Raw genomic sequence first — 14,143 nt, 5'->3', positions numbered from 1 at the left:
TCAACCTTGTTGTTCCTCCATAATACCTTAACCAAAAGTATAGTTTTATTTCTCAGGACCTTGTCCATTCTGTCTAGTATCTGGACTGACTATTCCTCATAGGAGAGATTTGCTTCAAGCTCCAGATCCTCGTAACTCAATACATGAGTCACATATGATACATACCTCTGAGGAGCTGAAATATGAAATACTTTATGCACGACCGACAATGCCGGTGGTAAGGCCAACCTATAGGCCACCTGAACAATCCTCTCTAGGATATCAAACCTACAAATCTAGGGCTCAACTTGCCCTTCTTCCCAAATCTTCTCACCCCATTCCATGGAGAGACTCTAAGGAAGACATAGTCTCCCACTTGGAACTCCACGTTCCTACGTTTGGGATCAACATAAATTTTTTGTCTGCTTTGAGAAGTGAGCATCCAAGCTCTAATCTTCTCAATGACCCCATTAGTCCTCTGAACTGCCTCAGGACCCAAGTATCTCCTTTCTCCTGTTTCATTCCAATGAATGGGATATCTGCATTTCCTACCATACAACATATCATAAGGAGTCACCCCAATGGTCGACTGATAGCTATTGTTGTAAGAAAACTCTATCAAAGGTAGATACTTACTCCAGGACCCACCAAAGTCCAACACACATGCTCGCAACATGTCATCTAATATCTGGATCATCCTCTCAGATTGTCCATCTGTTTGAGGATGATAAGCAGTACTGAACTTCAACTGTTTACCCATGGCCCTCTATAAACTTCCCCAGAACTTGGAAGTGAATGTGGGGTCCCGATTTGACATGATAGACCTTGGTGTGCTATGAAGGTGCACAATCTCTCCTACATAGAGATCTGCGTATTGGTCAACTGTATAAGTAGTCCTCATTAGTAAGAATTGAGCTGACTTGGTGTATCGATCCACAATAACCCACACCGAATCATGTTGACCAACAGTCTTGGGTAACCCTACCACGAAATCCATCATGATGTCCTCTCATTTCCACTCTGGGATATCCAGTGGCTGTAATAGTCCTACCGGCCTCTGATGCTCAGCCTTGACCTGTTGACATGTCAAGCACTTAGCCACATACTCTGCCACATCCCTCTTCATCCCAGGACACCAATACAACGATCCCACATCCTGATACATCTTTGTAGTGTCTGGATGCAAAGAGTAAGGAGTAGTATGAGATTCATCCAGAATCTCCCGCTTCATAACAGTGTCCATTGGAACACATATCTGACCTTTGTATCTCAACAAGCCCATATCTGCCACTGTATAATCTCTGGACACTCCAGCTAGAACATCCTCTCTGATCTTAATCAGTTGTGGATCAACCGATTGACCTTCCTTTATTCTCTCCAATAGTGTAGACTGTAGCGTAATGTTGGCCAACTGGCCTATCAGCAATTCTATGCCAGCTCTGGTCATATCCTCTGCTAACTCTCTAGATATCAGCCTCACACTGAAAATCTGACCCGGACCCTTCCGACTTAAAGCATCTCCACCACGTTGGCCTTTCCTGGATGATACAAGATTTCACAATCATAATCATTCACTAACTCCAGCCAACGCCTTTGTCTCATGTTAAGATCTTTCTGTGTGAAAAAGTACTTCAGGCTCTTGTGGTCAGTGTAAATCTCACACTTCTCCCCATAAAGATAATATCTCCATACCTTTAATGCAAATACCATTGCTTCCAACTCTAAATCATGAGTGGGGTATCTCTGTTCATACTCTTTCAATTGGTGTGAGGCATAAGCAATCACCTTCCTTGACTGCATAAGAACACAACCCAAACCCTGATGTGAGGCATCACAGTATATCGCAAACTTCTCCTGATCTATTGGAAGACTCAGAACTGGAGCTGTAATAAACCTCTGCTTCAATTCCTAGAAGTTGTTCCCATACTTGTCTGACCACACAAACTTCTGATTCTTGCGTGTTAGCTCAGTCAATGAAGTGGCAATCTTTGAGAACCCTTCCACAAAATGCCTGTAATAACCTGCCAACCCAAGGAAACTTCTAACCTCTAAAGCATTCTTTGGCCTTGGCCAATCCCTGACCGTCTCAATCTTGGATGGGTCCACCTTGATCCCCTCCTTATTAACAATGTGCCCAAGGAAAGTTACCTGAGATAACCAGAACTCACACTTCTTGAATTTAGCAAATAATATGTGTTCCATTAGTCTCTGTAGAACCAATCTTAGATGTTGCTCATGTTCTGACTCTGACTGAGAATAAACCAAAATATCATCAATGAAGACGATCACAAACTGGTCCAAATAATCCTTGAACACTCTGTTCATCAAATCCATAAAGGCAGCTGGGGCATTAGTCAACCCAAAGGACATGACTAAGAACTCATAATCCCCATATTTGGTGTGAAAGGAAGTCTTCGGTATATCTCCCTCCTTGACCCTCAGCTGATGATAACAAGATCGAATGTCTATCTTTGAGAATACCCTTTTACCTTGCAATTGATCAAACAGATCATCTATCCTTGGTAGAGGATACTTATTCTTGATTGTAACTTGTTCTATTCTTTGTAATCAATACACATCCTTAGCGAACCATCCTTCTTCTTCACAAACAAAATTGGTGCACCCCAGGGGCGGGCCGCGACTTGCCCTTGAGGGTCACGATGCGCCTCCCAGACAGAGCCCAGTGAAGGCTCTCGGGTTCACTCAAGTCGCGACTTGCATGAACTCGGTCACTACTTGACCTCGTGAACCCAACTCCCCTGCATATTCCTCAATCCAAACTCAGCCAAAACTCATCAAACAAATCCCAATATCATAACCAAGCATTAATAAAATATAACCACCAATCTAACAACAAAAACCAAGCTCAGAAACACTCAAAATACCATCAAATACCCAATCCTAAGATCAAAATATCAAACTTTCAAACCACCTAAAAAACAGAGTAAAAACTTAAATTTTAAGTTGAAAATCCTTACCTCAAATACGAATTGAACCCTTTCAGTTGCTGAACACAATCCTAAACTCTCAAGCCTTAATCCTCAAGTTTAATCTTCTAGCTTGCCTCAGAAATTCAACCCGAGAGAGAGAGAGAGAGAGAGAGAGAGAGAGAGAGAGAGAGAGAGAGAGAGAGAGAGAGAGAGAAAGTGATTGAGAGACATGGGAGGAGAACCTATGTTTTGCCTTAGTTCCTTCTACAACCTACTTGGCTGAGTTTATCTAATGGTCTAAATGACCAAAATGCCCCTAGGGCCATTCTAATCCCTCAGAGCCACCCAAGGGCATAATTATCATTTCCACCAACCTCGTTAATCATAATTAACGTCCTCCAATTCCTGTCATTCCCAATATTCTCAAATAATTATAAAATCATATCCCATTACTCGCTCATTCCTGGTAATGTACTAAACACCAATTTACCCCTAGGCTCACCCCGAGCCAGGTAATTAAATCTGTTATGACCAAATTGCTAACTTGCATCCTAGGATCATCTCATGTCAAATAGCTCAAACATATCCACATAATATTGTGGTCTCACCCAAATATCACATTCATGCACATAAATATACAAATATGCCCTTACTGGACCAAAATTATGAAAATGCCCTTCTTATAAGAAATGGCCCACATGCATGCAAATATCATTATATAATAATATAACTAACATAATCATGCATATAATCACATTATCACATGTTAAATCAATTATGGACCTCCTGGCCCCTTAATCCAAACATTAAGCTACATTAGGGAATTTGGGACATTACACATGATATGTTATGGTCGAGGGAATTCTCTACAGGCGAGGCCATTCATTACCCCTCATGCGGTGTATTCTGCCCGAGGAATCACATACCATCCTTCGAGAAGTATACGAAGCATTTTTTGGAGACCACGCTGGGGGAAAAACTTGGCTATAAAGATATTAAGGCAAGGCTATTTTTGGCCTACGCTTAAGAACGACTCGACCTCGTATCTCCTAAAGTACAATAAGCACCAGCATTTTTCCACTATTGCTTGAGCAACACCCATGGAGCTAACAATGATTTCATCACCTTGGCCAGTTGTTGTATGGGGGTTCGACTTAATGGACTCATTGCCAACTGGAAATGGAGGAGTTCGCAATGCGGTTGTTGCCATCAACTACTTTAGTAAGTGGGTTGAGGCTGAGCCTTTGGCGACTATAATCTTGAAGAGAGTCATAGATTTTATCATGAAGAACATAATATGTTGTTTTGGACTCCCAAAAAAGACCGTGTTCGACAACAGAACTCAGTTCGATAGTGAACTTTTCACAAATTTGTGCTAGAAGTACGATATAAATAATTGTTTCTCTTAAGTGGCATACCCTCAAGCTAATGGATAGGATTAGGAAGTGAACAAAACGATAAAGGTGAACTTAAAAAAGCGACTAGAAGAAGCTAAGGGCTATGGTCCGAGAAGCTCCCGCAAGTACTCTGGGCCTACCGGACCTCACATTGCACCTCCACCCGGCACACTCCCTTCTCTTTAACTTTTGGAAGTGAGGCTATGCTCCCAGTAGAGGCCTTAGTGACGTCTGATAGGCAGAAAACTTTCAATCAGGATTGGAATCATGACCTACTTAATGCAACCCTAGACTTAGTCGAAGAGTAGTGGGAGGAGTCTCAATTGTAGCTTTCCCATTACCAGCAGAGAGTTACTCGCTACTTTATTCAAAAGTCAAATGATGTAGACTTAAATTGGCTTATTTAGTGCTTTGAAAGGTGTTTTTGGCTAACAAATATCCTAAAGATGGTGTATTGGGATTGAATTGGGAAGGACTGAATAGGACGACTTTGTTGGATTTTAATATTTTTAGCATTTTATATTCCTTGTAAGACTTTTCTATAAAAGCCATTTTAATTTAGTCAAATTTGGATAATAATGGGTTGCTACGTATTTTAAACATGGCACCAATATTTTATATCTTATTCTTGTAATTTATCACGAGCTTATTTTGTAAAAGCGTTCTAGAATATTCATGAATTCTAATCACTTGGGGGGCATATAACCCTCGAAGAGTTTTTGAAGTATTCAGTGAATTTAGATAAAATTTTCACAACTTAGAATTTGGAAAATTGATTACTCTATGACTTTTTAATGCTCAAGTTTTCAAGGAAATCCAGAATATGAACTAAGTTAAGAAAATTCAAAGTAAAACAAAACCTATAATTCAACTAGGTACAAGAATCATGGATATAACCAGATCCGAGGCCTGATTCTTCATAGGTATAACACTATTAGGCGACTAAACTCCTGGATATAACCAGGTCATTGACCAGAATTAAGTGGTTGAGCCATCAGGAATTTATCTCGATTTAAAGTTAACCCCAATAACTATGCAAATGCACAAAGACTTTTTAAAGTTCATAAACATGGATAAATAATAGATAAAGGAGAACAAAACATAGGTCATAAATTAATAAAGCATGTATCGACATAAGTATGTGAATAACTCGAACTAAGCCTGAATGCGATTGTCTCAACTTTTAAAGCCTAATTATAAAGGGTTCAAAGAACCCGGAATGAAACATAAAAATAAGAAGAAAGAAGAGGACTACTTAGACATCATCGAGCTGCGTCAACTTGCTCATGTGAGGTAGCCTCTTCATCACCCCCATCGGCAGCCCCAGAAGCCCCCACAGTCTCGGAGGGATCTTTCGATAATTGGTCCTGGAACATGGCGAGGTATCACCCCCAAAGTTCTGCATCTAGGAATGAGAAGTCTCCTTCCTAGTTGTATGCCCAGCACCGATAAAACATTTCCTCTAGAGAGCCTATTGCCTCAGCAACCTCCTGCTTGGCCTTCTCAACATTTTGTTTGGATTTCTCCTCGACCTCGGACAACCTCTTTTTAAACACATCGACTTCCTCAAGCTTCTTGTTGAGGTCATCGACCTTGACCTATAGTTGGTCTTGACGCTGCCTCACCTCCGTGATCTGTGCCTTGGAAATTTGCTCGTTGTCTCGGGATGCCTTCAGTTCATTCTTAGCCTCCTCCAGGGCGACCCTGGCCTCGTCCTTTTCAGCTTGTATTCGGGCAAGCCAAGCCAACCAGAGAATGACACACGTCCCACTCGCCTGGCGAATGTCCCCCACGCCCCAATAGTTCTCTACCGAGCCAACCAGAGATTGACATGTGGCCTCCTTGTCCCCCACGGTCCAACACTAGTTACCCCACTTCCATAATTTTTTGTAGCCATTTCCCCACTATTTTGTACACGATTTTACACATTTTTTTGGGTCCTATTTCCACTATAAATAGAGAGCCAAATGGAGAAAAAATTATCAGATTGTGGAATTAAGGTGGACAGTATAATTAGAGAGAAAAACATTCTTTTTCATATTTTTCTTTCATTTCTTTTACATTTCTTTGAGTGAAAACAATGCCTATTTTAGGCTAAATTCTCTTGTGGAAATGCTAGAGTGAAGTTCATGTTTCACATTATATTCTTAATATATTGATTCTTTATTTTGTTCTTCATTTCTATATCTTTGTTACAATTAAATTTATTTTCTTCTAATTTTTATTCTAAATTTATTAATGTCTTTTACATAAGTCTAGTCATGCTCTTCTTATGTAATTTAGACTCTTAATTTAATTTAGGATATTTGTAATATTATATACTTTTTACTGCATTCTGCCATTGATATTTTGTCGCTCTAAGGTATATAATATGATAGGTTTTTAAAATTAGAAGTTAGTATAATTTAATTAAAGAACATATTTTAAGGTGAGCTTTATTATATATATTTTCCAACTATAATTAATGGTGTAGAATTATAGTTGAGTAGAATGAATCAATTTTATTAAAATATATATATGTTTGCATGAATGAAACTTATGCCTTCCATATTTTCTTTCTGATTCTAATTCCTCGATTTTGTTTATTTAATGTTTAAAAAAATATATTCTTTTTCAAAGTTACAATATTTCAAAGTTTATTATTTCTAATTTACTAATCTTTCTTTTTACTTGTATTTTACCTCTCTGTGGATACGACATATCCTGATTACTACTGCGACCACTTAGGAGTTATTGGGCGATATCAATTTTTGGCGCCGTTGCCGGGGAAGTAATTCTACAATTCAAGGTTTGCATAGTAAATTTTTTTTCTATATAAAAAAAAGTAGTATAATTTTTTGTTTATTTCTCTTTTATTTTATTTTTCCTTAGTAATTTTTTTATTTATTCATTTATTTTATTTATTTATTGTTTTATTTTACTTTTACTTTTAGGTTTAGAATTTATTTTCTAGATTTAGGTTTTTTTTTTTCTGAAAAAAAGCATAAAATTTTAAATAAAAAAAAGTATTGAGAACATTTGTGTAATTTAAGAAATTAGTAAAAACCAAACTTGTTGTGTCTTAGAAAAATTGGTTCTTAAATAAGGTCTGTGTTAGTGTTACTCTCCAATCTTTTCTAAGAACCTTGGGGAGTTCTAGAAAAGCTCTTGGGCCTAAAGTGGTACCTTGGCAGCCTTCCCAATTGGCCTGAGAACATTTTTGGTGTATACTTATTGCACTATTACACACTTGCGCTTATAATACTTAAAAAAAAATATGTAACACCCTGGATAGCCAAAACCGTTACACTGTGTATTGATAAAGGTGCGGGACTTGCTAATCAAGTCATTTAGTTAAAAACGTGTCACTGACATCACTAATGAACTGGGGTTAAAAGGTTTTGGTCATAAAATATACATTTCATATAATTAAACATTTTATACAAGGGATCCCAAAAGAAACAGTGTTTGAAAGTCAGTTAACAAAATTTCCGGAGTAAAAACAACCGCTAGCCACTCTAAGGGCAAAACAAACATCTATGGTCCTCCTGTTCTTGTCTCTTCCTCAATCGTGGTAGCTGAGCAGCAGATCATGTACATTATGCCCTCAGAGCTCTCCGATTCAGGGCTGATCAAGCTTTCCCTTGCCTTTACCTACACCACGTAGCACCCGTGAGCCAAGACCCAGCAAGAAAATATAACGTTATAGCACAAACAATGATAACAATTGAATAACCCTTAAAGCATGTTCATATACTTAGCATACCACATTAATCACATAGTCCATAGACATAACTAGAGAATCAACAAACCAACACTCAGCTATTCAACATAACAAATTCATCAATCAACAATAATAATTAAATCACATGATAATCAGGTTCGACGCCCTTAGGTCGCACCCTCTGTTTACCCCACTGACTCTAGTCCGCTTAAACTTAGCTCAGTGAATAATAAGCTATCCTCAGCTACCAGTGGTTGAGCTGCGCCCTGTGCCCCAACATAAACTCTGACACTCTTAGGTCATTCATTTATTATTTACATGGCATAATACCATCCTTCATAAAGCATTTAAAATAGGGAACCCTTAGTCCCATTATAAATTCACAACTGGGTGCAGTTTTCTTACCTATGTACCGAGCTTCTTGAGCACATAAATCCTGAGTGCGGTCCTCTAACCCGAGCCTCATCGAATACCTAGTCACAACACATACATTGCACTCTCATTACTTACCAATTCATAATCATCTCCCGGAACCAATCCCGTGCTCTCGGGACCTCCCGTTTCCCCACACAAGGTAGCGGAAGCGTCCCCCAAGCCCCCTGAGCCAAAAACCTAGAAACTCAAATTCCTCTTTCCTGAATTTAGCCTAGCGCCGCGGCACAGCCCTAAGGGGGCCACGGTGCCCAGAATGGTCCTAAACTCCTGCTCTAACCTAGTGTCGCGGCACGAAAGAACAGGGCTGCGGCGCTCATACGCGAACCTAGAAAACTGGGTTTTTCCCAGCATTTTTCCCAAGCCAAAACTCTTCCAAATCAACCCCAAGGTACACCCAAGTCCCAACTCAACCTAAAACCCCAGATAAATAGTATAGCAACTCAGAAATCACAGCAACAAACCCAATCACACAATCAAACCTAATAATCACCTAGTGGCTCAAAATTCACAAAATTTTAAACCATACTTTATAAAACTTAAACCACCCTTTCAAAAACTTAAACCACACCAGATTAAACTTTAGAGATGCATGAAACCCTTACTACAAGTAGAATTTCAACCTTGAGCTACTTCCCAATCAAATTCCAAACTTAATTATCTTGATTCCCAAGTTGAACCTCACCAAATCTTCATTCCAATGACCCACAAAATAAAACACAACTTAGCTTACTAATTCAATACTTCCAGCAAGAATTCATCAAGATTTGAATTAAGACTTACCTTTGATCCTAGCTAAGGCCTTTATGCTCCTGAGTTTCTGCTTTAAAATCCTCCAAAACCAACACCTTAGAGAGAGAGAGAGAGAGAGAGGGAAAACCATTTGGGAGAGGAAGAGAGAAAAATTGAAAGTTTTTCTTCTAATTCCCTTCTACATGCCCCTAGAATCAGCTGCCTTATTGATCAAAATCCCCTTCTATACAAAAGGTCCAAAATACCCTTGAGCTTATTTAAATCCTTAGGTACCTCCAAGGGCAATTTAGTCATTTCACTCAAATCCCGCTAAGTCCTCAAGTATTCCTAGAGATCCCCGACATGTCTAAACCATTACTAAATTACTAACCGCTATCCTATAATTCCCGAACACTTTATAATATTCCCAAAATACCCCTAAGCTCCTCCCGAGCCGGGTATTTGACCCCGTTGTGACTTTCTAGCTAGACGGCTCCCTAGGACCGTCTCGGGTCGTGCATCACCATTATATAATCACTCACAAGTGGTATCAATCACAGTATATACAAATATCACATTTATGCTCTCAACGGGCTAAAATTACAAATATGCCCCTAGCAACTAGATGGGGCCCACATGCATTCCATATATTCATATAATCATACAAGCATGCTTAACACAGAATAATGCATTAAACTGTTTAATTCACACATAAATCATTCGTGCCCTCCTGACACACTAATCAAGGCCCTTAAGCCTTATTAGTGATTTTAGGTTGTTACAAATATATATATATATATTTATGCCACGAAATAGAGACACACTAGGGAGATTCGTGAGCCAACAAGTTGAAGCTTTATAAAATTCTCCTAGTTCGTCATTTTCTTCCATTCGTTCAAATTCTCCCAATTCACCGAGACTTCCTGAACCACCCATGATGGCTCATCAAGATGAAGTCCAACCAAGAACGCTATAGGATTATTTACATCCTACACGTACAACCACACCTTCATGCATAATGTATCCCAACAATATGTCAAATTTTGATTTCAAACTCGACATGATTAGCCTCTTACCAACCTTCCATGGGTTGGAAAATGAGAGTCTGTACGTGCATATACGGGAATTCGAAGAGGTGGTGGCTACATTCAACAACCGAGCTGATGTCACCAACATTGTGAGATTGAAATTTTTTCCTTTCTCTCTAAAAGACAAAGCAAAAAGCTGGTTGTATTCCTTAAGGCCTAGATCTATCAGAACATGGGACGAAATGACAAAAGCATTCTTTGCCAAATATTTCTTGCCCCATAAGACTAGCAGCCTTAAGAGGAAAATCTCTACCTTCATCCAGAAAGACCATGAAACTTTCCATCACGTCTGGGAGAGGTTTAGAGATTTGATAAATCAATGCCCACATCATGGATACGAAAGCTGGCGTCTGATAAGCTATTTCTATGATGGTCTCACAACAGGCAAAGACAATTCGTACAAATGATGTGCAATGGTGAATTCCTTCAAAAAGATCTCGATGAAGGTTTCGAGTACCTCGACGATCTCGCTGAAAAGTCCTACACATGGAATGGACTGAGTCCTATGGACAAGCCATGATCAACTGGAATCTACCAATTAAGGGAAGATGACAGCGTCAAAAGCCAAATTGAATCATTGAGACAATAATTCGAGGCTTTCAAATCTCAAGAAGGTAGAGGAATCCACATGGCTGCAAAGGTAGAGACACGAGATCCATGCTTCATCTGTGGAGGGACGGAACATCAACCGCAAGAGTGCCCAACTCTTGGTGAGTTAAGAGGAGGAAATGAGGAACAATCCAATGCTTTAGATGATTACAAGAAGCCTTATAACCCTTTCTCAAACACTTACAATCTCGGTTGGCGCAACCATCCAAATTTCAGCTGGAAGGATTCAAACCAAGCATCTGGGAGCCAATGGAGGTCTGAGCAGCAACAACCGCAAAAAGCATACATTTCTCCTCAAAATAACATCCAATCAAGTAATTCTCTTGAGAATGCTTTGCAGATTCTTGTGCAAACTCAAATAGCCTTAACTCAAGAGCTCAAATCTTGTTTCACACAGATGATAGAGGAAATAAAAGACATAAAAATCCAAATGACGAAGCTAAACATTACTTTGGCAATTCAAGAGCATGGTGGACTTCCCGCTCAACCTCTAATCCATCAAAAAGGGCAACACATGGCACAAACCTCCTCCTCTCTAGATACAAATTTCAAAGAGGTTAATGCCATCTCTACTCGAAGTGGTCAAAGTATGGTTTCACTGTTAACTAAGACAACGAGTACGTCAATGCCTGCTCCAGATGATGATGTGCCAATAAGCATTCCAGTAAAGGCACCCTTTCCTCAAGCTTTGAAATCCACTGGAAAGGTATTGGAAAATCATGGTGAAATCCTAGACCTTTTAACACAAGTGAAGATCAACTTGCCATTGTTGCATGTGATCAAACAAGTGCCGACTTATGCCAAGGTTATCAAGGATTTGTGCACCGTTAAAAGAAAGCACCATGTCAAGAAAACTGCATTCTTGGCAGAACAAGCTAGCGTGGTAATTGACTGCAAGACACGGCCTAAGTACAAAGATCCTGGTTGTCCCACCATCTCATGCCAAATTGGGGAGCAGGAATTTGGTCAAGCCCTTCTAGACTTAGGAGCAAGTGTAAATCTCATGCCATATTCAATATACTTGCAATTAGGTCTAGGAGAACTCAAGCCCACATCTATGGCGCTACAACTGGCTGATCGATCAGTTGAGAAACCTCGAGGAATTGGAGAAGACGTTCTGATTCAAATTGAAAAATTATATTACCCTGTTGATTTTCTCATCTTGGACACTCAATCTGAAGTGAGTATAGAGTCCGAAATTCCCATAATTCTCGATAGACCTTTCATCGCAACAACAAATGCACTCATTAACTATAGGAATGGTCTCATGAAAATCTCTTTCGAGAACATGACTCTATAAGTGAATGTTTTCCACATTGGCAAACAACCACCTGATAACGATGAGTGTTTCCAATCATATCTGATCGATACACTTATTTCAGACGAGGTCGAAGCGAAATACACATCTAATCATATTAATCACCTCTTCCAAATTTTAGAAAGTTCTGAGCCCGATGAGTCTAAAATCAACCCTGAAATCGTCAAACTCTCACAGGCTAGAAGAACCATGTTTTGGAATCCAATCTTTGAGGAACTCCCTCAAGATCGAGAAACAACAAAACCCTCCATTGAATAGGCTCCTCAACAAAAGTTGGCACAACTTCCTCAGGGTCTTAAGCATGTTTTCCTGGGAGCTGACAACACTTTTCCTGTCATAATATCTTCCAAGATCAATGTCGCACAAGTGCGCCAACTCATCAATGTGCTACAAGAACAAAGAGATGCATTAGGATGGATGATAGCTGACATCAAATGTATTAGTCCATTAATTTGCTCCCATCACATTCAATTGGAAGATGGGGCTATACCACGTCGTGACCCTCAAAGAAGATTGAACCCAACGATGAAGGAAGTAGTTAAGACTGAAGTCTTGAAACTTCTTGATTTTGGAATAATCTATCTTGTTGCTGACAGTAAATGGATTAGCCCAACTAAGGTTGTTCCCAAGAAATCAGGGGTAACCATGGTACAAAATGAAAAAGGGGAACTTGTTTCTACCAAGGTCACAAATGGGTGGCGCATGTGCATTGATTATAGAAAATTAAATGCAGCCACCCGCAAAGACCATTTTCCACTTCCATTCTTCGATCAAATATTGGAACGTGTGGCAGGTCATCCGTTCTATAGTTTTCTAGATGGTTATTCAGGGTATTACCAAATCAAGATTGCCTTATAAGATCAGGATAAGACCACATTCACTTGTCATTTTGGAACTTTTTCCTTCTGGTGTGTGCCATTTGGCATGTGCAATGCTCCAGCCACTTTCCAATGATGCATGATGAGCATATTTAGTGATATGATCGAGAAATGTATGGAAGTATTCATGGATGATTTGACAGTCTTTGGAGATTCCTTTGAATCAAACCTTCTTAATTTAGAATCTGTGCTTAAACGTTGCAATGAGAAAGGCTTGGTACTCAACAAGGAAACGTGTCATTTCACGGTGCCATCAGGCATAGTCTTGGGGAATGTCGTGTCGGAACGAGGAATTGAGGTTGATCAATCATAGATTGAACTCATATCAAAGCTGGCCATCCTCAAGACTGTTAAAGACATTTGATCTTTTCTTGGGCATGCAGGATTCTATAAGAGGTTCATACAAAATTTCTCGACAATTGCACGCCCTTTGTCAAACCTCCTAGCAAAAGATGTCGTGTTCAGTTGGACACCTCAGTGTGAGGAATCTTTCCAAATGCTCGTTGCAAAACTCACTTCCGCCCCTATCATTCAGCCACCAGATTGGAACTTACCGTTTGAAGTCATGTGTGATGCTTGCAATTATGCTATATGGGTCGTCTTAGGTCAAAGAAGGGAAGGGAAGCCCTTTGTTGTTTATTACGCAAGTAGAACTCTTAACAGTGCTCAGATGAACTATTATACTACTGAAAAGAGTTACTTGCTGTAGTATTCACACTTGACACGTTTCGTTCCTACCTGATTGGTTCACCTATCACAGTCTTTATGGACCGTTCCACCTTAAAATACCTCATTTCCAAAAAAGATGCTAAGGCACGTTTAATTAGGTGGATCCTTCTGTTACAGGAATTTGATCTAACCATAAAGGACAAGAAAGGAGTTGAAAATGTTGTAGTGAACCACTTATCTCGTCTTGAATTTTCTGATTTCGCTGATGGCCTAGCCATTCGAGATGACTTCCTTGATGAAGATCTCTTCGCAGTCGTTAAGTTGCCATGGTACGCTCATATCGTTAATTACTTAGTGACTGGCGAACTTCCAACTGCATGGAGTGCACAAGATAAACGTAAATTTTTG

General features: G+C 39.5%; 1 non-coding gene across 1 annotated transcript; it reads right to left on the bottom strand.

The window, feature by feature from the left end:
* Nucleotides 1-10,491: 10,491 nt before the first annotated feature.
* On the bottom strand, nt 10,492-10,598 carry LOC133820531 (small nucleolar RNA R71). The gene has a single exon (XR_009886938.1). It is a non-coding gene; the product is annotated as a small nucleolar RNA R71 (small nucleolar RNA).
* Between the last annotated feature and the right edge of the window lie 3,545 nt (nt 10,599-14,143).

This window comes from Humulus lupulus, chromosome 2 (genome assembly GCF_963169125.1).
Source record: "Humulus lupulus chromosome 2, drHumLupu1.1, whole genome shotgun sequence".
NCBI lineage: Eukaryota > Viridiplantae > Streptophyta > Magnoliopsida > Rosales > Cannabaceae > Humulus > Humulus lupulus.
Note: the sequence above shows the minus strand (reverse complement) of the source record. Positions and strands in the feature narration are given on the sequence as shown.